The 25,783-nt window shown below is 47.5% G+C and overlaps 1 protein-coding gene across 9 annotated transcripts in view; it reads right to left on the bottom strand.

The window, feature by feature from the left end:
• Positions 1–24,709, bottom strand: part of LOC147081526 (uncharacterized) — a 36,313-nt gene extending 11,604 nt beyond the window's left edge. The window contains exons 1-4 of one of the 9 annotated variants that reach the window (XM_085980780.1): positions 23,772–24,703; positions 19,140–19,291; positions 18,963–19,019; positions 11,094–11,586 (exon numbers count right to left, since the gene is read on the bottom strand). The gene's annotated coding sequence lies outside the window, so the exon portion shown is untranslated. Of the gene's footprint in view, positions 1–11,093; positions 11,587–18,962; positions 19,020–19,139; positions 19,292–20,067; positions 23,630–23,771 lie in introns of those variants that run through there. The other 8 variants (XR_015076560.1, XR_015076561.1, XR_015076562.1 and 5 more) reach the window with 8 other exon arrangements.
• Between the last annotated feature and the right edge of the window lie 1,074 nt (positions 24,710–25,783).

The following is a 25,783-nucleotide window of genomic DNA, read 5'->3' as shown; positions in this document are numbered from 1 at the left end:
GTATTCACTAAAGGAGAGGATGCTGCCAATCGTACAGTAAAGGAGGAGGTGGTAGAGAAATTGGACAGGATATAAATCGATTCGGACGATGTACTAAATTGGTTGGCAGGGCTCAAAGTAGAAATGTCACCCGCTCTGCCACAATCTTCCAATCCTTAGATATGGGAAAGGTGCCAGAGGATGGGAGGGCTGCAAACGTTACTTCACTGTTCAAAAAAGGAGAGCGCGATGAACCAAATAACTACAGGCCACTCAGCTTAACATCGGTGTTATTTCCGAAACACAATTAACCGTCACTTGGAAGAACATGGGTTTATTAGCGACAGACAAAATGGATTTTATTTAAAGGCAAATCTAACCTGGCTGACTTGAATGAGCCAATGGATGAAATAGGAGAGGGTTGATGAAGGTAGTGCAGTTGATGTTCTGTTTCTGGACTTTCAGAAGGCCTTTGATAAAGTACCTCATAATAGACTGGTGAACAAAATTGGAGCCAATGATATTAAAGGAGCAGTGGCAGCGTGGATACTAAATTGGTGAAGGGACAGAAAACAGACAGTAGTTGTGAACCGATATTGTTCACACTGGAGGGAAGTTTACAGTGTCCCCAGGGGGCGGGATTAGGACCACTGCTCTTTGATTTATTTCAGTGACATGGACTTAGGTATACAGGGCATAGTTTAAAAGTTTGTCGATGACACGAATCTCGGAAAAGTCGTAAACCGTGAGGAGGACAGCAGAAGACTTCAGGAGGAAATAGAGACACTGGTGAAATGGGCAGACACATGGCCGGTGAAGTTTAATGCAGAGAAGTGTGAAATGCTGCATTTTGGAAGGAAGAATGAGGCGATGCAATTTAAACCAACTGGTACAATTTAAAGGGGTTGCAGGAACAGTAAAACTTGGGGGTATAGATACAGAAATCTTTTGACGGTGGCAGGACAGGACGATAAGGCTTTTAGAAACGTATATGGGAGCATTGGCTTTATAAATAGAGGCACAGGAACATCGGAACAGGAGTAGGCCACTCATTCACTCCAGCTTGTTCCTCCATTCAATTCGATCATGGCTGAGCTGTATCTTAACTCCATCTCCCCGCCTTGGTTCCATATCCCTAAATACCATTGGCTAACACAAATCTATCAATGGCAGTTTGTCATTTTCAATTGACCGAACCTCAACAGCTTCTTGAGGGCGAGTGTTCCAGATTTCCACTACACTGTGTCTGAAGAAATGCTTTGTAACATCACCCCTGAACGGCCTCGCTCTGCGGTTAAGGTTACGTGGACCCCTCGTTCTCTCTGCCCATCCACAGTTCCTAACTTCTAACATCACCCCTGAACGGCCTCGCTCTGCGGTTAAGGTTACATGGACCCCTAGTTCTCTCTGCCCATCCACAGTTCCTAACTTCTAACATCACCCCTGAACGGCCTCGCTCCGCGGTTAAGGTTACGTGGACCCCTAGTTCTCTCTGCCCATCCACAGTTCCTAACTTCTAACCATTTAGAACATTCTCTGATCGATCCTTTAGGTCCAACGTGAATGAGCTCATTTCTTTCTGAAGTGAGGGGAGTGCGACAAACTCACTCAATCCATTCCAGGAGGGTGGGTTCTCCGGCGTTCTGAATGTTATTTAATATTGGTGTCGCGAGTCTAACGCCCTCGAACGTCTATGTGGACACGGTGTCAAGCTGTAATGAGAGTGGGAGGAGGCTCCCGTGGAGTATAAACACAGCATAGACCACTGGAGCCGAATGGACTGTTTCTCTGCTGCAGTTTCGATGTAAATCTAATCTGCCCCGAACGGTCACAAACTCCAATCTCTGTGACTGTGACCATGGTGTGTAACCCTTCCTTGTCCATCATTCACCTTCCCACAGCATTCGATATAGTCTCATCTGGCATTCTTTTCCATGTCATGGCCTCCATTGTCCATCCCATAAAACTGATCCTCGTGTGCTTCCTGCCCTAGCTCACTGATCGCAGATCGCAAATCTCCAGCAATGGGTTAACTTTTGTCTTTCTATCCACACCTATACTGTTGGCCAATATTGAACCGATGATGCTGCTTCTGGTGCACAATAACTGATTACTGTAGCGCCGGAGGCAGATGGGATTGTTTCAATACATGCTTCTTGGGATTTGCTGGTGCATTGAAATCTCTGTGCCGAGATCGCCTCATCAGGCACCTCCATTGACTGGGCGAGGCTGCATCATAGACTCATAATATGATACAGCACAGAAGGTCATTCAGCCCATCAGGCACCTCCATTGACTGGGCGAGGCTACATCATAGACCCATAATATGATACAGCACAAAAGGTCATTCAGCCTCATCAGGCACCTCCATTGACTGGGCGAGGCTGCATCATAGACCCATAATATAATACAGCACAGGAGGTCATTCAGCCCATCACACCGGTGCTGACTCTTTGGAAGAGCGATCCCATTATTCCCACTGTCCCTCTCTTTCCCCATAGCCCTGTAAATGTTTTCCCTTCAAGTATTTATCCAATTCCCTTTTCAATGTTACAACAGAATCTGCTTCCTCCACCCTTTCGGACAATGCATTCCAGATCTCACTAACTCGCTGTGTAACACAATGTTACCTCACCACCCTTTCGGGCAATGCATTCCAGATCTCACTAACTCGCTGTGTAACACAATGTTACCTCACCACCCTTTCGGACAATGCATTCCAGATCTCACTAACTCGCTGTGTAACACAATGTTACCTCACCACCCTTTCGGGCAATGCATTCCAGATCACACTAACTCGCTGTGTAACACAATGTTACCTCACCACCCTTTCGGACAATGCATTCCAGATCTCACTAACTCGCTATGTAACACAATGTTACCTCACCACCCTTTCGGGCAATGCATTCCAGATCACACTAACTCGCTGTGTAACACAATGTTACCTCACCACCCTTTCGGACAATGCATTCCAGATCACACTAACTCGCTGTGTAACACAATGTTACCTCACCACCCTTTCGGACAATGCATTCCAGATCTCACTAACTCGCTGTGTAACACAATGTTACCTCACCACCCTTTCGGGCAATGCATTCCAGATCACACTAACTCGCTGTGTAACACAATGTTACCTCACCACCCTTTCGGACAATGCATTCCAGATCACACTAACTCGCTGTGTAACACAATGTTACCTCACCACCCTTTCGGACAATGCATTCCAGATCTCACTAACTCGCTGTGTAACACAATGTTACCTCACCACCCTTTCGGACAATGCATTCCAGATCTCACTAACTCGCTGTGTAACACAATGTTACCTCACCACCCTTTCGGACAATGCATTCCAGATCACACTAACTCACTGTGTAACACAATGTTACCTCACCACCCTTTCGGACAATGCATTCCAGATCTCACTAACTCGCTGTGTAACACAATGTTACCTCACCACCCTTTCGGACAATGCATTCCAGATCTCACTAACTCGCTGTGTAACACAATGTTACCTCACCACCCTTTCGGACAATGCATTCCAGATCACACTAACTCGCTGTGTAACACAATGTTACCTCACCACCCTTTCGGACAATGCATTCCAGATCACACTAACTCGCTGTGTAACACAATGTTACCTCACCACCCTTTCGGACAATGCATTCCAGATCTCACTAACTCGCTGTGTAACACAATGTTACGTCACCACCCTTTCGGGCAATGCATTCCAGATCACACTAACTCGCTGTGTAACACAATGTTACCTCACCACCCTTTCGGACAATGCATTCCAGATCTCACTAACTCGCTGTGTAACACAATGTTACCTCACCACCCTTTCGGACAATGCATTCCAGATCTCACTAACTCGCTGTGTAACACAATGTTACCTCACCACCCTTTCGGGCAATGCATTCCAGGTCATACTAACTCGCTGTGTAACACAATGTTACCTCACCACCCTTTCGGACAATGCATTCCAGATCTCACTAACTCGCTGTGTAACACAATGTTACCTCACCACCCTTTCGGGCAATGCATTCCAGATCACACTAACTCGCTGTGTAACACAATGTTACCTCACCACCTTTTCGGACAATGCATTCCAGATCACACTAACTCGCTGTGTAACACAATGTTACCTCACCACCCTTTCGGACAATGCATTCCAGATCTCACTAACTCGCTGTGTAACACAATGTTACCTCACCACCCTTTCGGACAATGCATTCCAGATCTCACTAACTCGCTGTGTAACACAATGTTACCTCACCACCCTTTCCGACAATGCATTCCAGATCTCACTAACTCGCTGTGTAACACAATGTTACCTCACCACCCTTTCGGACAATGCATTCCAGATCACACTAACTCACTGTGTAACACAATGTTACCTCACCACCCTTTCGGACAATGCATTCCAGATCACACTAACTCACTGTGTAACACAATGTTACCTCACCACCCTTTCGGACAATGCATTCCAGATCACACTAACTCGCTGTGTAACACAATGTTTCCTCACCACCCTTTCGGGCAATGCATTCCAGATCTCACTAACTCGCTGTGTAACACAATGTTACCTCACCACCCTTTCGGACAATGCATTCCAGATCTCACTAACTCGCTGTGTAACACAATGTTACCTCACCACCCTTTCGGACAATGCATTCCAGATCTCACTAACTCGCTGTGTAACACAATGTTACCTCACCACCCTTTCGGACAATGCATTCCAGATCTCACTAACTCGCTGTGTAACACAATGTTACCTCACCACCCTTTCGGGCAATGCATTCCAGATCACACTAACTCGCTGTGTAACACAATGTTACCTCACCACCCTTTCGGGCAATGCATTCCAGATCAGACTAACTCGCTGTGTAACACAATGTTACCTCACCACCCTTTCGGGCAATGCATTCCAGATCTCACTAACTCGCTGTGTAACACAATGTTACCTCACCGCCCTTTCGGACAATGCATTCCAGATCTCACTAACTCGCTGTGTAACACAATGTTACCTCACCACCCTTTCGGACAATGCATTCCAGATCTCACTAACTCGCTGTGTAACACAATGTTACCTCACCGCCCTTTCGGGCAATGCATTCCAGATCTCACTAACTCGCTGTGTAACACAATGTTACCTCACCGCCCTTTCGGACAATGCATTCCAGATCTCACTAACTCGCTGTGTAACACAATGTTACCTCACCGCCTTTTCGGACAATGCATTCCAGATCACACTAACTCTCTGTGTAACACAATGTTACCTCACCACCCTTTCGGACAATACATTCCAGATCTCACTAACTCGCTGTGTAACACAATGTTACCTCACCACCCTTTCGGACAATGCATTCCAGATCTCACTAACTCGCTGTGTAACACAATGTCACCTCACCACCCTTTCGGACAATGCATTCCAGATCTCACTAACTCGCTGTGTAACACAATGTTACCTCACCACCCTTTCGGACAATACATTCCAGATCACACTAACTCGCTGTGTAACACAATGTTACCTCACCACCCTTTCGGACAATGCATTCCAGATCACACTAACTCGCTGTGTAACACAATGTTACCTCACCGCCCTTTCGGGCAATGCATTCCAGATCTCACTAACTCGCTGTGTAACACAATGTTACCTCACCACCCTTTCGGACAATGCATTCCAGATCACACGAACTCGCTGTGTAACACAATGTTACCTCACCACCCTCTCGGACAATGCATTCCAGATCTCACTAACCCGCTGTGTAACACAATGTTACCTCACCACCCTTTCGGACAATGCATTCCAGATCACACTAACTCACTGTGTAACACAATGTTACCTCACCACCCTCTCGGACAATGCATTCCAGATCTCACTAACTCGCTGTGTAACACAATGTTACCTCACCACCCTTTCGGGCAATGCATTCCAGATCTCACTAACTCACTGTGTAACACAATGTTACCTCACCACCCTTTCGGACAATGCATTCCAGATCACACTAACTCACTGTGTAACACAATGTTACCTCACCACCCTTTCGGACAATGCATTCCAGATCACACTAACTCGCTGTGTAACACAATGTTACCTCACCGCCCTTTCGGACAATGCATTCCAGATCACACTAACTCGCTGTGTAACACAATGTTACCTCACCGCCCTTTCGGACAATGCATTCCAGATCACACTAACTCGCTGTGTAACACAATGTTACCTCACCACCCTTTCGGGCAATGCATTCCAGATCTCACTAACTCGCTGTGTAACACAATGTTACCTCACCACCCTTTCGGACAATGCATTCCAGATCACACTAACTCGCTGTGTAACACAATGTTACCTCACCACCCTTTCGGACAATGCATTCCAGATCACACTAACTCGCTGTGTAACACAATGTTACCTCACCACCCTTTCGGACAATGCATTCCAGATCACACTAACTCGCTGTGTAACACAATGTTACCTCACCACCCTTTCGGACAATGCATTCCAGATCTCACTAACTCGCTGTGTAACACAATGTTACCTCACCACCCTTTCGGACAATGCATTCCAGATCTCACTAACTCGCTGTGTAACACAATGTTACCTCACCACCCTTTCGGACAATGCATTCCAGATCACACTAACTCGCTGTGTAACACAATGTTACCTCACCACCCTTTCGGGCAATGCATTCCAGATCACACTAACTCGCTGTGTAACACAATGTTACCTCACCACCCTTTCGGACAATGCATTCCAGATCACACTAACTCGCTGTGTAACACAATGTTACCTCACCACCCTTTCAGGCAATGCATTCCAGATCACACTAACTCGCTGTGTAACACAATGTTACCTCACCACCCTTTCGGACAATGCATTCCAGATCTCACTAACTCGCTGTGTAACACAATGTTACCTCACCACCCTTTCAGGCAATGCATTCCAGATCTCACTAACTCGCTGTGTAACACAATGTTACCTCACCACCCTTTCGGACAATGCATTCCAGATCACACTAACTCGCTGTGTAACACAATGTTACCTCACCACCCTTTCAGGCAATGCATTCCAGATCTCACTAACTCGCTGTGTAACACAATGTTACCTCACCACCCTTTCGGACAATGCATTCCAGATCACACTAACTCGCTGTGTAACACAATGTTACCTCACCACCCTTTCGGACAATGCATTCCAGATCTCACTAACTCGCTGTGTAACACAATGTTACCTCACCACCCTTTCGGGCAATGCATTCCAGATCTCACTAACTCGCTGTGTAACACAATGTTACCTCACCACCCTTTCGGACAATGCATTCCAGATCTCACTAACTCGCTGTGTAACACAATGTTACCTCACCACCCTTTCGGGCAATGCATTCCAGATCTCACTAACTCGCTGTGTAACACAATGTTACCTCACCACCCTTTCGGACAATGCATTCCAGATCACACTAACTCGCTGTGTAACACAATGTTACCTCACCACCCTTTCGGACAATGCATTCCAGATCTCACTAACTCACTGTGTAACACAATGTTACCTCACCACCCTTTCGGACAATGCATTCCAGATCTCACTAACTCGCTGTGTAACACAATGTTACCTCACCACCCTTTCGGACAATGCATTCCAGATCTCACTAACTCGCTGTGTAACACAATGTTACCTCACCACCCTTTCGGACAATGCATTCCCGATCTCACTAACTCACTGTGTAACACAATGTTACCTCACCACCCTTTCAGGCAATGCATTCCAGATCACACTAACTCGCTGTGTAACACAATGTTACCTCACCACCCTTTCGGGCAATGCATTCCAGATCACACTAACTCGCTGTGTAACACAATGTTACCTCACCACCCTTTCGGACAATGCATTCCAGATCACACTAACTCGCTGTGTAACACAATGTTACCTCACCACCCTTTCGGGCAATGCATTCCAGATCTCACTAACTCGCTGTGTAACACAATGTTACCTCACCACCCTTTCGGGCAATGCATTCCAGATCACACTAACTCGCTGTCTAACACAATGTTACCTCACCACCCTTTCGGGCAATGCATTCCAGATCACACTAACTCGCTGTGTAACACAATGTTACCTCACCACCCTTTCGGGCAATGCATTCCAGATCACACTAACTCGCTGTGTAACACAATGTTACCTCACCACCCTTTCGGACAATGCATTCCAGATCACACTAACTCGCTGTGTAACACAATGTTACCTCACCACCCTTTTGGACAATGCATTCCAGATCTCACTAACTCGCTGTGTATCACAATGTTACCTCACCGCCCTTTCGGGCAATGCATTCCAGATCACACTAACTCGCTGTGTAACACAATGTTTCCTCACCTCGCCTGTGGCTCTTTCTCCACTCACTTTAAATCTGCATCGTCTGGTTACTGACCCTTCTGCCAATGGAAACAGTTCCTCCTTATTTACTCATCAAAACCAATCATGAGTTTCAACAGCTCTATAAAATCTTCGTTTAACCAACTCTGCTCTAAAGAGAACAAACCAGCCTCTCCACAGAACTGAAGTCCCTGATCCTTAGTGCAATTCTCTCAAATCTCTTCTGCACTGTCTCCAAGGCCTTGATATCCTCCCTAAAGTGTGGTGCCCAGAATTGAAAACCAGACTCCAGCTGAGGCCTAACCAGTCTGTTCTAACAGTTGAACATCACTTCCTTGCTGTTATTCGCTATTCCTCTTGTAATAAAGCCGAGGACCTCGCTCATGGTGTCAGCACTTGACTAATGAGCACTGTAGGTGGTGAGGACATTCACCACTGCTCCACTAATATTAACAGTGGGGTCACTTTAAGCAGATTGGTGACGTAATATCTTTAGGGGTCTTACAGTATCTGGAAACCTCTTAAATACATAACTGGTTTGATCTGACTGCTGTTTTACAATTATAATTCTCCACGTGTGCACATGTCCCGCTGTGTGTCTAACAAACTCTCAGTCAGCGTCCTTCCCTTTCCCCACTGGGGAAATGTGAAAGCGATTCAGTCCCAGATCAGTAATTTCTCCAAACTTAAGTTGATGTTATTCGCCGGCATTAAGTTATAACCCAATTTGAGACCTTGTAAGATGGAGTTTTCTGCTGTTTGACACACGCAGACTCTGGTATAATAAACACACGACAACAGCAGCAGCACCGTAGGGAATCAAGCTGAATACAGAAAGTACAGAGGAGAAATCAAAAACAAACTAAGAGGGGCACGGAAAAACTGAGGAAAGATTAGTGGGAATAGAATAGGGAACATTAAAATCTTTCTTAAACATGTAAAGCCTAAAAGGAGAGTCAACGGAAAGGTGCGATGATTAAGGAGCAAAAGGGCAATCTTCTGGTGGATGCAGTGGGCATGGCTGAGGTACCGAATGAGTACTTTGTATCTGCCTTCACTAAAGAAGAGGATGCTGCCAATGTTACAGTAAAGGAGAGGGTGGTAGTGAAATTGGACAGGATATAAATAGACCAAGAGGATGTAGTGAAACAGTTGACAGCGCTCAAAGTGGAAGTGTCATGGTCTGGATGGGATACATCCTGGGTTACTGAGAGAAGGAAGGCTCTGGCCACAATCTTTGAATCCTCCTTGGATAGGGGAGTGGTGCCACAGGACTGGGGATTTGCAAATGTTACCCCCTCGTTTAAAAATGGAGCGTGTGGTAAACCAATGAACGACAGGCGAATCAGTCTAGCGCCGGTGTTCAGGAACCTTCTGGAGATAAATCATTGAGAACCTGCTAAGATATCATCTCTCCTTACAGCAGTAATTGACTCCTTGATTAATATTGCAACACCCACTCCTCTTTTACACCCCTGTCTTGTCTGAAGATTCTATACCCTGGAATACTGAGCTGCCAGTCCTGCCCCTCCCTCAACCATGTCTCTGTGATAACAATATCATACTCCCATGTGTTCATCAACACCTTGAATTCATCTGCCTTACTCGCAAGACTCCTTGCATTAAAATAAATGCCATCCAGCCTTGCCATACTCCCTTGTGCCGTTACATATTTGCTCTGCCTTGCAGGCTGACCTGTTTTTTCCTCTATATTTGGCTGTGCATCACCCTCTACTGTAGCTCCACTCCGTATCCCATCCCCCTGCCAAGTTAGTTTAAACTCCCAACAGTACTAACAAACCTCCCTGCAAGGATGTTGGTCCCGTTCCGGTTCAGGTGCAAACCGTCCGACTTGTACAGGTCCCACCTTCCCCAGAAAAAGAGCCAGTGATCAAAGAAACTAAAGCCCTCCCTCCTGCACCAACTCTTCAGCCACGCATTCATCTGCTCTATCCACCTATTCCTATACTCACTAGCACATGGCACTGGGAGTAATCCAGAGATTACAGTCTTTGAGGTCCTGCTTTTTAATCTGCTACCTAGCTCCCTAAATTCTTGTTGCAGGACCTCATCCCGCTTTCTACCCATGTCCTTGGTACCAATGTGAACCACGACCTCTGACTGTTCGCCCTCCCCCTTCAGAATGCCCTGCAGCCGTTCAGTGACATCCCTGACCCTGGCACCAGGGAGGCAACATACCATCCTGGAGTCACATCTGCGGCCACAGAAACGTCTATCTGTTCCCCTTACGATAGAATCCTCTATCACTATTGCTCTCCCACTCTTTTTCCTCCCCTCCTGTGCAGCTGAGCCACTCGTAGTGCCACGGACTGGGCTCTTGCTGCATTCCCAAGAAAGCATCTCCCCCAGCAGTATCCAAAACGGAAAATCTGTTGGCAAGGGAGATGGACCCTGCACTACCTTCCAATTCTTTTACTCCGTCTGACCACTTCGTTAGACGAGCTATGAAGATCTCAGCTTCGCGGATGCTCCACAGTGACTCCAGCCGCAGCTCCAGCTCAGAAACGTGGATTTCGAGTAGCTGCAGCTGGAGACACTTCCTGCACACATGTTCGCCCTGGACACCGAAAGTGTCCCCGACTTCTCATAGCACAGGAGGAGCACTCCACACTGCCGAGCTGCCCTGCCATGTCCTACCCTTAATTTACTCCCTTTAAAGAATATTAAATACACTAGGGACCTTACTTCCCTTTAAACACTACTTACGCTAAACTAGAAACCTTACTTTTACTTTAACGACAGGACTGTAGAAATATTCATCAGGTCCTACTTCCCAATCAGCTCCTTCCCTGGTTGCGACGTCACTTTAGCGGTTTTGCAGTTGTAGTTTGACTGCTCCCGCTCTCAGACTCTTTCCTGCAGTCCTGTGACGTCTCTCCTCGATTTTGTTGTACTTTTGGAATTCGCCGGACTTGTATCTGCCTCCTCACTGCTGCCGACTCCTTGAAGGTCCGCGCTGTCCTCAGCCTCCCGCTCTATTTATGCCTCCTCGCTGCTGCTGCCGACTCCTCGCAGGTCCGCGCTGTCCTCGGCCTCACGCTGTATTTATGCCTCCTCGTTGCTGCTGCAGACTCCTCGCAGGTCCGCGCTATCCTCGGCCTCCCGCTCTATTTATGCCTCCTCGCTGCTGCTGCCGACTCCTCGCAGGTCCACGCTGTCCTCGGCCTCCCGCTGTATTTATGCCTCCTCGCTGCTGCTGCCAACTCCTCGCAGGTTCTCTTTAGAGCAGAAAAATGTTAATTGGGAGATTTAATAGAGGTGCTCAAAATCATGAAGGTGTTTCCATAGAGTAAATAAGGAGCAACTGTACCCACTGACAGAAGGGTCGGTAAACAGAGGAGACGGATTTAATGTAATTGACAAAACGCCAGAGGGGAGGTAAGATAAGATTGTTTTTAGGCATCGTGTTATGATCTGGAATGCAATGTCTGAAAGCGTGATCGGAGCAGAGGCAATAGTAACTTTTAAACCTGAATTAGTGAAACACACGAAGGGGAGAACATTAGCAGTGCTCTGGGCACAGAGCAGGGGAGTGGGACACATTGGTCTGCTCTTTCAAAGAGCCGGTACAGGCACGTTGTGCCCAATGGCCTCATTCTGGGCTGTCTGGTCCCAAGTTTCTATGGTATCAACCTCGAACTCTTTGTTCCTGAGCGAGTAATAAACGATAAATGTACCTGAATGCTATTTACAGAAGCAGATCTTTAGCGTGTGAAATTGCATTGGGAAGTTTAATTCTGTTAACCAGCAAACTATGACCAAAAATTGATAAAAAGGGAGAAAAATCAACTGAGTATATCAGCAAGAAACATTTAAAAATTGTAGGAGCTTCTGAAAGTAAGTAAACATGAAGAGTAGCAAAAGTAAGCATTGGTCCCTTAGAGGCTGAGACAGGAGAAATTATAATGGGAAATAAGGAAATGGCAGATTTTAAACAAATATTTTGTATCTGTCTTCACAGTAGAAAACACAAATAACGCACCAAAAATAGCAGGGAACCAAGGGACTAATGAAAGGACTGACATCAATTACTTTCAGTTCCTGCGAGAAAAAAAGTACTTGAGAAACTAATGGGACTAAAAACCGACAAATCCCCAGGACCTGACGGCCTACATCCTAGGGTTCGACAAGAGGTGGCTGAAGAGAGAGTGGATGCATTGGTTGTGATCTTCCAAAATTCCCTAGATTCTGGAACAGTCCCAGCGGATTAGAAGGTAGAAAAAGTAACCCCGCTATTCTAGAAAGGGGGGAGAAAGCAGGGAACTACAGGCCAGTGAGCCTGGCGTCAGGAAAATGCTGGAATCCATTATTAAGGGAGGGGTAAGAGGGCACTTAGAAAATCATATGATCAGGCGGAGTCAACATGGTTTTATGAAAGAGAAATCATGCTATTAGTGTTTTTTGAGGATGCAACTAGCTGGATAGATAATGGGGAACTGGTGGATGTCAAATATTTGGATTGCCAAAAGGCATTTGATAAGGTGCCACATAAAAGGTTGCTGTGCAAGATAAGGACTCATGGGGTGAGGGGAATATATTAGTTACAAGGACAGGTTGGAGAAGCTGGATCTGTTTTCATTAGAGCAAAGGAGGTTGAGGGGTGATTTGATCGAGGTGTACAAGATTATGATGGGTTTGGATAGGCTAGACAGGGAAAGGCTGTTCCCACTAATGGATGGTACGAGGACTAGGGGACACAGATTTAAGGTTTTGGGCAAGAGGTACAGGGGGCGAATGTGAGTAAAAACCTTTTTACACAGCGAGTGGTGAGGACCTGGAACTCGCTGCCGACGGAAGTGGAGACACTCGATGTTTTCAAGGGGAGACTGGACAGGCACTTGAGGGAAATAAACTTGCAGGGCTACGGGGATAGAGCGGGGGAATGGGACTGACTGGATTGCTCTACAGAGAGCCGGCACGGACTGGATGGGCCGAATGGCCTCCTTCTGTGCCGTTATGACTATTAGCATTGATAGAGGATTGGTTAACTGACAGAAAACAGAGAGTAGGGATAAACAGGACATTTTCAGCTTGGCAGGCTAGTGGGGTGCCACAAGGATCAGTGCTGGGGCCTCTGCTATTTACAATCTATATTACTGACTTAGATGAAGGGACCGAGTGCAATGGATCCAAGTTTGCTGCTGATACAAAGCTAGGTGGGACAGTAAGCTATGGGGACACAGAGCCTGCAAAGGGATATGGGCAGTCTAAGTGTGCGGGCAGTAAGGTGACAGATGGAACATAATGTGGGGAAATGTGTGCGTATTCACTTTAGTAGGAAGAACAGAAAAACAGAACCTTTTTTAAATGGTGAAAAATTATTAAATGTTGGTGTTCAGAGAGATTTAGGTGTTCTCGTACAGGAAACAAAGTTAGCATGCAGGTACCGCGAGCAATTGGGCAGGCGGATGGCATGTTGGCCTTTATTACAAGGGGTTGGAATACAACAGTGAGGAAGTCTTGCTACAATTGGACAGGGCTTTGGTGAGACAACACCCAGAGTACCGGGCACAGTTTTGGTCTCATATCGATAAAGGATGGGATAAAGACAGTAGGGAGAAATGATCTTAGCTCCAAAAATAAAGTAAATAAATCAGTTTGGGTGGAGCCAAGAAACAGCAAGGGGCAGAAAACATTGGTTGGAGGTGATTATAGGCCCCCAAACTGTAGTTGTAATGTAGGGCGGCGTATAATTCAGGGAACTAGAGGTGCATGTAGCAAGGGTAATATAGTAATCATGGGGGATTTTAAGCTATGTATAGATTGGGGAAACCAAATCTGCAGTAATAGTGTGGGGACATCATCTGAGTCAATGGGACTCTCTGACCTTTCTCCCCAGTCCATCTCCAGGGCCAGTGTGTATCTGAGTCAATGGGACTCTCTCTGACCTTTCTCCCCAGTCCATCTCCAGGACCAGTGTGTATCTGAGTCAATGGGACTCTCTCTGACCTTTCTCCCCAGTCCATCTCCAGGACCAGTGTGTATCTGAGTCAATGGGACTCTCTCTGACCTTTCTCCCCAGTCCATCTCCAGGACCAGTGTGTATCTGAGTCAATGGGACTCTCTGACCTTTCTCCCCAGTCCATCTCCAGGGCCAGTGTGTATCTGAGTCAATGGGACTCTCTGACCTTTCTCACCAGTCCATCTCCAGGGCCAGTGTGTATCTGAGTCAATGGGACTCTCTCTGACCTTTCTCCCCGGTCCATCTCCAGGACCAGTGTGTATCTGAGTCAATGGGACTCTCTGACCTTTCTCCCCAGTCCATCTCCAGGGCCAGTGTGTATCTGAGTCAATGGGACTCTCTGACCTTTCTCCCCAGTCCATCTCCAGGACCAGTGTGTATCTGAGTCAATGGGACTCTCTCTGACCTTCCTCCCCAGTCCATCTCCAGGACCAGTGTGTATCTGAGTCAATGGGACTCTCTCTGACCTTTCTCCCCAGTCCATCTCCAGGACCAGTGTGTATCTGAGTCAATGGGACTCTCTCTGACCTTTCTCCCCAGTCCATCTCCAGGACCAGTGTGTATCTGTGGTGATTATTCTTTATGTTTAGTAAGAAGTATTGTAATTGGTTGTTTCTTTCCTGCCTTGAGATATATGCTGTAAACTCATTGGTAGTTGATGTCATGTGATTTGTGGTGGCCATCTTAAATTCAGTTCTCTACAGCCTTGGTTGGGACTGGGTGTTGAAAGATCTGCTACTGGATTTTTAAAGTTAATAAAGCCTAGATTTAGAAAGGCAAATCTACTCTTTATTTCAATTTATTAACTTTAAGTCAGAATGGAGCGATATCTTCAACCGGAACGATTCAATGCTGACCCTAATTCTGCAGGAGTGGATGATAAATGGAAACACTGGTATCGTACATTAAAAAACCTTTTGGGTGTGTTGGATCAAGAGTCTCTAAATAAGCTGAATATGCTGATCAACTACATTGCTGCGGATGTGTATAAGTATATTTTGGACTGTGAAACTTACGAATTGGCTATTTCTACATTGGAAAAGATTTTTGTTAAACCAAAGAATGAGGTATTTGCACGTCACCTTCTATCTGCCCGTAGGCAGCAGGTGGGAGAATCTTTGGATACTTATTTACAAGCACTTCGGCACCTTAGTGCTAACTGTAATTATAAGACCGTGACGGCTGAAGAATATAAGGAAGAATCGGTACGGGATGCTTTTATTAATGGATTACTGTCTAGATCAATTCGTCAGCGGTTGTTAGAAAAGAAGACTTTGGAACTTAAGAGTGCTTTCGAGCAAGCCTCTACATTGGATGTGGCTCAGAGAAGTTCGGATTCTTATGCTCTTTTTAAACGGCCTGCGACTGTGGTTTCGGCAGTTCCGGATGAAAAGGAATTATGTGGACTTAATAGGAGTGGTTTACTAGATTCTGAAACAGTTTCTACTTCGGCGGCTGTTGCCTCTAGGATTCAGAAGTGTTATTTTTGTGGGAACGTCCGGCACCCTTGTCTGAAGTGTCCTGCTCGGGAGGCTGTGTGTAGTAAATGCGGCAAGAGAGGTCATTATGCACGTGTTTGTAAATCATCAGGTTCAATTACCTCCTCTGCGACTATTCAGCCTTTAGATAGGGCGTTTATTGCATCAATTTCTGCTGCATTTGCTCATGGCCTAAACAAAGCTATAGTTACGGCCCAAGTTAATGGGTTAGAAGTGAAGGCCCTTACAAAACTCTCGGTACTGCCCGTATCTATAAGTCTTCAGTTTGTGAAGGAGAAGCGTTTGAAAATTTCGCCTGTTACTTATCAGGTGTGTATGGCTCAGACGACTCTCACTTCACAAGTAGCTGGTTGTTGCCTTGTGAAATTGATTCTTCTAGGTAATACGTATACTGATATACGCCTATCTGTTCTGCCTAATCTCTGTGCGGATATTTTGATTGGTCATGATGTGCTTCAATTACACGAGTCTCTCAGTCTTTCTTTTGGAGGGACTAAGCCACCTTTATCTATTTGTGGATTAACCTCTTCCATTTCTCCATTATCACTTTTTTTCCAATTTGATGCCGGATTGTAAGCCAATTGCTACCAAGTCAAGAAGGTATAGCAGTCAGGATAGAGAATTTATTCATTCTGAAGTTCAACGTCTTTTATTGGAAGGAATCATTGAACCTAGTTGTTCGCCTTGGCGGGCACAGGTAGTTGTCACCACTAACGAGAGACATAAGAAACGAATGGTGATAGACTACTCCCAAACTATTAATAGGTATACTCAATTAGATGCGTACCCTTTGCCTAAGATTGATGAGCTTATCAACAAAGTATCTCAGTATAAGGTTTTTAGCACTATTGATTTAAAGAGTGCTTATCATCAGATTCCTATTGTTAAGAGGGATCAACCATATACGGCCTTTGAGGCTGGCGGAAAGCTGTATCAGTTTTGCCAAATACCATTTGGTGTTACTAATGGTGTTGCTTGTTTTCAACGGGCAATGGATGCTTTTATAAGTGATAACTCTCTCTCCCCCCGACACCTTTTCATACTTAGATCACATCACGGTGTGTGGCAAATCAAGGGTGGAGCATGATTCTAATTTAGAAAGATTCCTTCAAGCTGCGGAAAAAGTTGGTTTAACTTTCAATAAAGAGAAGTGTATCTTTTCGACCACTGAGGTAAATCTACTGGGGTATATTATCTCGGGAAACAAGATTAAACCAGACCCAGAACGTCTGCGACCATTGATTGATTTACCTTGTCCTACTAATTCTAAGGCTTTGCAACGAGTTGTTAGACTGTTTTCTTATTATTCTAATTGGATTGCAAACTTTTCACAGAAGATCCAGCCCCTTATTCGGGTTACGACATATCCTCTATCATGGGAGGCCAGGACGTGTTTTGATAATTTTAAAAAGGATATCCTTGGAGCAGTTGTGCATTCTATTGATGAGCAGGTTCCCTTTGTGATTGAGACGGACGCTTCTGATTTTGCAATTGGGGCTACTCTGAACCAAAATGGAAGACCTGTGGCCTTTTTCTCACGTACCTTGAACAATAGTGAAAAAAGACATTCTTCAATAGAGAAAGAAGCGTATGCAACAGTAGAAGCACTGCGTAAATGGAGACATTATTTATCGGGGCGACATTTTACGTTGGTAACTGACCAAAAATCTGTGTCCTTTATGTTTGATGTCAAACATTTTGGAAAGATCAAGAATGATAAAATAATGAGGTGGAGGATTGAGTTGGCATGCTACCATTTTGATATAGTTTATCGTCCGGGGAAGGATAATGTTGCTGCTGATGCGCTGTCGAGGGCTTATTGTTCTGTGATTCACGGAGATACGCTTATTAATCTTCACAATGCCTTATGCCATCCTGGGGTTACGAGGATGATACACTTCGTACGCGGTAAGAATTTGCCCTTTTCAGTTGAAGACGTCAAGCGGATGGCTTCATCATGTTCTATCTGTGCTCGGTGTAAACCGAATTTCTTTAAGCCTCAACGAGCTCATCTTATAACGGCTACTTCTCCTTTTGAACGTTTGAGCGTCGATTTTAAGGGGCCTCTTCCTTCAACGACTCAAAATCGATATATATTTACTGTTGTGGATGAGTTTTCAAGGTTCCCTTTTGCTTTTCCTTGCGCAGATGTATCAGCTGCTACAGTTATCAAATGTCTGACTCAACTTTTTGTCATCTTTGGGATGCCTGCGTATATCCATTCGGATCAGGGAAGTTCTTTTATGTCTTCCCAGTTGAAGGAATACCTTCAGAGTCGGGGAATTTCTACTAGCAGAACTACCCCGTATAATCCCCAGGGTAATGGACAGTGCGAACGATACAATGGGGTGATCTGGAAGGCAGTTATGTTGGCTTTGACATCCCGGAACCTTAAGAATACACAGTGAGAAATGGTACTGCCTGATGCCCTGCATTCCATTAGATCATTGCTTTCAACGGCTACTAATGTGACCCCCCATGAAAGGCTCTTTAATTATCCGCGGAGATCTACTACGGGATATTCGGTACCTTCATGGCTTACTATGCAGGGACCTGTGCTGCTTCGACACAATGTTAGATTGCCAAAATATGATCCTTTAGTGGAGGAGGTGGAGCTGTTGGAGGCAAATTCCCAATATGTTCATATTCGATTCCAAGATGGGAAAGAAAGTACCGTTTCAATTAAAGACTTGGCTCCTTGTGGTGGCCAGCCCTCTTCTGAGGATATTAACAATAGTCATGATTCAGATAATGTGGATGTCGTTACAGATACTACAAATATTTCCAATCCTATTGCAGATATTTATACTTCTATTAGTCAGCCTTCGATGGATGTTCATGACCGTCCCAGTTTACCTCCTGATGGGATTTCCAATCCGGAAACCGTTGATAATCGGGATATGGATAGCCTTCCTGCAGAAGATACTTCAGTGTCTCCTGGTGTGGGAGGGCAAGGAATTTCACCAGGGTTAACAAGGTCGACACGAACAAGATATCCGGTCGACCGACTGAAAATGGACTTTTAAATTGATAGTAATGTTTTAAAATTGTTGAAATATTATATTTGTATTGTTTTAGTTGTAAATAATTAACTCTTTATTTCAATATCTGAGTCAATGGGACTCTCTCTGACCTTTCTCCCCAGTCCATCTCCAGGACCAGTGTGTATCTGAGTCAATGGGACTCTGACCTTTCTCCCCAGTCCATCTCCAGGACCAGTGTGTATCTGAGTCAATGGGACACTCTGACCTTTCTCCCCAGTCCATCTCCAGGACCAGTGTGTATCTGAGTCAATGGGACACTCTCTGACCTTTTTCCCCAATCGATCTCTGAATCGGAAGAGTTCTCTCCGGTTGGTGCTCACAATCCTGTGTTGGTTCACCTGCTGTCGTTCCTCAGTCTACAATCCCGGTTTACTCTCCGCTGTGAACCTCTCAATCACTCAGTCTTTCACCAGGAAATCTAATTATGGCAGGACAGAAAAGAACAATATCAACAGTGTGAAGTAATGTAATATAGACATTTCTTCTGCTTCATAAAAATAAAAGTTTGGGTCAGAGTCCTTCGGTCTGATGTTGTCCCTTTTCTCAGATCCCCGCCATGCCCGCCTGGGCTTCCAGCAAATCACCAAGGTTCTGGATAGAAATGTACAATTTCCCTGTGCTTTAGGCAAACCGAAGCTGGGGCAATCTTTCCCAGGTAACACACTGACTGATCTCACTGGGCCCATCCTCCCCGGGTTACACACTGACTGATCTCACTGGGCCCATCCTCCCCAGGTTACACACTGTCTGATCTCACTGGGCCCATCCTCCCCGGATTACACACAGTCTGCACTGGGCCCATCCTCCCCGGGTTACACACCGTCTGATCTCACTGGGCCCATCCTCCCCGGGTTACACACTGTCTGATCTCACTGGGCCCATCCTCCCCGGGTTACACACTGTCTGATCTCACTGGGCCCATCCTCCCCGGGTTACACACTGTCTGATCTCACTGGGCCCATCCTCCCCGGGTTACACACTGTCTGATCTCACTGGGCCCATCCTCCCCAGGTTACACACTGTCTGATCTCACTGGGCCCATCCACCCCAGGTTACACACTGTCTGATCTCACTGGGCCCATCCTCCCCAGGTTACACACTGTCTGATCTCACTGGGCCCATCCTCCCCGGGTTACACACTGTCTGATCTCACTGGGCCCATCCTCCCCGGGTTACACAATCATAGAAACTTACTGCACAGAAGGCCGCCATTCGGCCCATCTTGTCCGAGCCGGCTGACAAAGATCTATCCACTCTAATCGCACTTTCCAGCACTTGGTCCGTAGCCGTGTAGCTTACGGCACTTCAAGCAGTTTTTAAACGTGATGAGGTTCTCTGCCTCGACCACCCTTTCAGGCAGTGAGTTCCAGACCTCCACCACCCTCTGGGTAAAAAACTCACCTTAAAACCCCTCTAATCCTTTGACCATCTGCTTTAAATCTATGCCCCCTGGCTATTGACCTCTCCACTAAGGGAAATAGGTCCTTCCTATCCACTCAATCTAGGCCCCTAATAATTTGATACACCTCAAATCGAGTCTCCCCTTGGCCTTCTCTGTTCCAAAGAAAAGAACCCCAGCCTATCCAATCTTTCCACATAGCAAAAATTCCCCAGCCCAGGCAAAATCCCCATAAATCTCCTCTGCACCCTCTGGTGCAATCACATCCTTCCTGTAATGTGTTGACCAGAACTGCACGCAGTATTCTAGCTGCGGCCTAGCCATACAGTTCACTCATTACCTCCCAGCTCTTATATTCTATGCCTCGGCTAGTAAAGACCTTTCTCCCCAGTCCATCCACTACAGGGTGCAGAGCAGATGTAATTTTTTTCCACCCAGAGGGTGATAGGGGTCTGGAACTCACTGCCTGAAAGGGTGGTGGAGGCAGAGACCCTCAGCACATTTAAAAAGTACTTGGGTGTACACTTGAAGAGCCGTAACCTACAGGGCTGTGGAGCAAGAGTCTGCAGGACGGGTTCATGGAATCCATTCGGGACATTTTCCTGGAACAAAATGTCATGGAACCAACAATGTTAGAACTTGTATTGTGTAATAAGACCGGGTTAATTAGCAACCTCATAGTAAAGGATCCAGTGGGGCAGAGTGATCATAATATGTTAGAACTTCACATTAATTTTGAGAGAGAGTGACTTGCCTAAGTCCAAAACTATTGTCTTAAACTTAAATAAAGCCAATTACATAGGTATGAGGGGCGAGTTGGCTGAGGTAGATTGGAAAAATAGATTAAAAGGTATGGCGGTAGATAAGCAGTGGCTAGCATTTAAAGAAATATTTCATAATTCTCAACTAAAATACATTCCATTGAAACACAAAAACTCCACGGGAAGTGATCCAACCATGGCTAACTAAAGAAGGTAAGGATAGCATTAGATTGACAGAAGCTTATAATGTTGCAAAGAATAATAGTAAGCCTGAGGATTGAGAGTTTCAGAAACCAGCAAAGAGTGACCAAAAATTGATAAAAAAGGGAAAAAATGCAATGACAGAAAACGAGCAAGAAATCTAAAAGCAGATTGTAAGATTGTCTACAAGTATGTAGGAAGGAAGAGAGTAGTAAAAGTAAACATTGGTCCCTTAGAGGCTGAGACAGGAGAAATGATTATGGGGAATAAGGAAATGGCAGAAACGTTAAACAAATATTTTGTATCTGTCTTCACAGTAGAAGACACAAAAAGCATACCAAAAATGGTGGGGAACCAAGGGTCTAATGAGGGTGAGGAACTTAACGTAATTCATATGAGTAGCGAAAAAGTACTTGAGAAACTAATAGGACTGAAAACCGACAAATCCCCTGGACCCGACGGCCTACATCCTAGGGTTGTAAAAGAGGTGGCTGAAGAGATAGTGGACGCATTGGTTTTGATCTTCCAAAATTCCCTAGATTCTGGAATCATCCCAGCAGATTGGAAGGTCGCAAATGTAACACCGCTATTCAAGAAAGGAGGGAAGAGGAAAAACAGGGAACGACAGGCCAGTTAGCACGACACAAGTCATTCGGAAAACACTGGAATCCATTGTTAAGGAAGTGGTATCCAGGCACTTAGAAAAATCATAACATGATTAGGCAAAGTCAACATGGTTTTATGAAAGGGAAATAGTGTTTGACAAATTTAGAGTTTTTTGATGATGTTACTAGCAGGGTAGATAAAGGGGAACCAGTGGATGTAGTATATTTAGATTTCCAAAAGGCAGTCGATAAGGTGTCACATAAAAGGTTATTGCACAAGGTTAGGGCTCATGGGGTTGGGGTAATACAGTAGCATGGATCAAGGATTGGTTACCAGACAGAAAACAGAGTAGGGATAAATGGATCTTTTTCAGGTTGGCAGGCTGTAACTAGTGGGGTGCCGCAAGGATCAGTGTTGGGGCCTCAGCTATTTACAATCTATATTAATGACCTAGATGAAGGGACAATGTGTAATGTATCCAACGATACAAATCTAGGTGGGACGGTAGGAGGTGAGGAGAACACAAAGACTCTGCAAAGGGATATAGATAAGACTGTGAGTGGGCAGTAAGGTGGCAGATGGAATGTAACGTGGGGAAGTGTGAGGTTATTCACTTTGGTAGGAAGAATAGAAAAACAGAATATTTTTTAAATGGTGAGAAACTTTCAAATGTTGGTGTTCAGAAAGATTTGGGTGTCCTCGTGCAAGAAACACAGAACGCTAGCATGCAGGTACAGCAAGCAATAAGGAAGGCAAGTGACATATTGACGTTTATTGCAAGGGGGTTGGAGTATAAGAGTAAGGAAGTCTTGCTACAATTGTACAGGGCCTTCGTGAGACCACACCTGGAGTACTGTGCACAGTTTTAGTCTCCTTATCTAAGGAAGGATATACTTGCCTTGGAGGCGGTGCAACGAAGGTTCACTAGATTGATTCCTGGGATGAGAGGGCTGTCCTACGAGGAGAGATTGTGTAGAATGGGCTGATACTCTCTGGAGTTTAGAAGAATGAGAGGTGATCTCATTGAAACATGTAAGATTCTGAAGGGGATTGACAGGGTAGATGCCGAGAGGTTGTTTCCCCGGGCTGGAGTGTCTAGAACTAGGGGGCATAGTCTCGGGGCATAGTCTCACAACGTGGACCACTTTCCATACCTCGGGAGCCTACTGTCAACAAGGACAGACGGCGATGACGATGTCCAACACCGCCTTCAGTGTGCCAGTGCAGCCTTCGGTCGCCTAAGGAAGAGAGTGTTTGAAGACCAGGACCTCAAACCCTGCACTAAGCTCATGGTCTACAGAGCAGCAGTGATACCCGCCCTGCTGTATGCCTCAGAGACATGGACCATGTACAGCAGGCACCTCAAAGCACTGGAGAGGTACCACCAACGCTGCCTCCGCAAGATCCTGCAAATCTATTGGCAGGATAGACGCACCAACGTTGGTGTTCTCGCTCAGGCCAACATCCCCAGCAGCAAAGCTTTGACCACGCTCGATCAGCTCCGATGGACGGGTCACATTGTCCACATGCCCGATACGAGACTCCCAAAACAAATGCTCTACTCGGAGCTCCGACACGGCAAGAGAGCCCCAGGTGGGCAGAGGAAACGCTTCAAGGACACCCTCAGACTCCTTGAAAAAGTGTAACATCCCCACCGACACCTGGGAATCCCTGGCCCAAGACCGCACAAAGTGGAGAAGAAGCATCCGGGAAGGCACCAAACACCGAGTATCCTCGCGGGAGCAATCGGAAGACAAACGCAGGCAGCGCAAGGAGCGCACGTCAACCCAAACAGCCCGCTCCCCCCCAACCAGGTGCCCGCTTCCACCACCCCCCGGGCCCCGCGCCCGCTTCGCCCCCAGGTTCCTAGAGATTGCCGGAGAGAGGCCGGCGCTGCTGTAAATGCCGGAGATTCTCTGATCCACACTCACCGCACCATCCGCCGCTCCACAGTCCCGCCGCCATTTTATCTCCTTCCTCAAACCGGAGCCTCATCCGGGGACTGCGAGCAGCACCGAGCATGCGCACTGCGGGCACGCAGCCCGCGCTTAAAGTTCCTCACTAAGTCCGTCTCTTCTATTGGCTGCGACTCGTAGATTGACAGCTGCGCTCACCAATCGCAACGCCTCGGGGCCCCGCCCACTGTGTTGAAAGACAGCCGCCAGCTCCGGGGTCACGTGGCTCCTGATCGGCCGTTCAACCGCCTCAGCGCGCGGGTGAGGTCATAGCCCCGCCCACCCGCGAGCCCTTGTTGCCCAAGGTGCCGCCCGGCGGTTGTCCCTTCTCCCCGGGGGGGCGGACTCCTCTCTAACTCTGGTCTCCAACTACTCCTCCCCACTCCGGGCTGTCCTTCCCCCGGGGGGCGGACTCCTCTCTAACTCTGGTCTCCAACTACTCCTCCCCACTCCGGGCTGTCCTTCCCCCGGGGGGCCGGACTCCTCTCTAACTCTGGTCTCCAACTACTCCTCCCCACTCCGGGCTGTCCTTCCCCCGGGGGGGCGGACTCCTCTCTAACTCTGGTCTCCAACTACTCCTCCCCACTCCGGGCTGTCCTTCCCCCGGGGGGGCGGACTCCTCTCTAACTCTGGTCTCCAACTACTCCTCCCCACTCCGGGCTGTCCTTCCCCCGGGGGGCGGACTCCTCTCTAACTCTGGTCTCCAACTACTCCTCCCCACTCCGGGCTGTCCTTCCCCCGGGGGGGCGGACTCCTCTCTAACTCTGGTCTCCAACTACTCCTCCCCACTCCGGGCTGTCCTTCCCCCGGGGGGCGGACTCCTCTCTAACTCTGGTCTCCAACTACTCCTCCCCACTCCGGGCTGTCCTTCCCCCGGGGGGGGGACTCCTCTCTAACTCTGGTCTCCAACTACTCCTCCCCACTCCGGGCTCTCCTTCCCCCGGGGGGGGGGGACTCCTCTCTAACTCTGGTCTCCAACTACTCCTCCCCGCTCCGGGCTGTCCTTCCCCCGGGGGGGGGGGACTCCTCTCTAACTCTGGTCTCCAACTACTCCTCCCCACTCCGGGCTGTCCTTCCCCCGGGGGGGGGACTCCTCTCTAACTCTGGTCTCCAACTACTCCTCCCCACTCCGGGCTGTCCTTCCCCCGGGGGGCGGACTCCTCTCTAACTCTGGTCTCCAACTACTCCTCCCCGCTCCGGGCTGTCCTTCCCCCGGGGGGGGGGGGACTCCTCTCTAACTCTGGTCTCCAACTACTCCTCCCCACTCCGGGCTGTCCTTCCCCCGGGGGGGCGGACTCCTCTCTAACTCTGGTCTCCAACTACTCCTCCCCACTCCGGGCTGTCCTTCCCCCGGGGGGGGGGACTCCTCTCTAACTCTGGTCTCCAACTACTCCTCCCCACTCCGGGCTGTCCTTCCCCCGGGGGGGGGGCGGACTCCTCTCTAACTCTGGTCTCCAACTACTCCTCCCCACTCCGGGCTGTCCTTCCCCCGGGGGGGGGGACTCCTCTCTAACTCTGGTCTCCAACTACTCCTCCCCACTCCGGGCTGTCCTTCCCCCGGGGGGGGGACTCCTCTCTAACTCTGGTCTCCAACTACTCCTCCCCACTCCGGGCTGTCCTTCCCCCGGGGGGGGGACTCCTCTCTAACTCTGGTCTCCAACTACTCCTCCCACTCCGGGCTGTCCTTCCCCCGGGGGGGGGACTCCTCTCTAACTCTGGTCTCCAACTACTCCTCCCCACTCCGGGCTGTCCTTCCCCGGGGGGGGGGGGACTCCTCTCTAACTCTGGTCTCCAACTACTCCTCCCCGCTCCGGGCTGTCCTTCCCCGGGGGGGGGGGGACTCCTCTCTAACTCTGGTCTCCAACTACTCCTCCCCACTCCGGGCTGTCCTTCCCCCGGGGGGGGGGACTCCTCTCTAACTCTGGTCTCCAACTACTCCTCCCCACTCCGGGCTGTCCTTCCCCGGGGGGGGGACTCCTCTCTAACTC

Source organism: Somniosus microcephalus, unplaced genomic scaffold, assembly GCF_052327205.1.
Source record: "Somniosus microcephalus isolate GS21.2 unplaced genomic scaffold, FLI_Smic_1.0 scaffold535, whole genome shotgun sequence".
NCBI lineage: Eukaryota > Metazoa > Chordata > Chondrichthyes > Squaliformes > Somniosidae > Somniosus > Somniosus microcephalus.
This window is presented reverse-complemented; position numbering and strand designations above follow the sequence as displayed.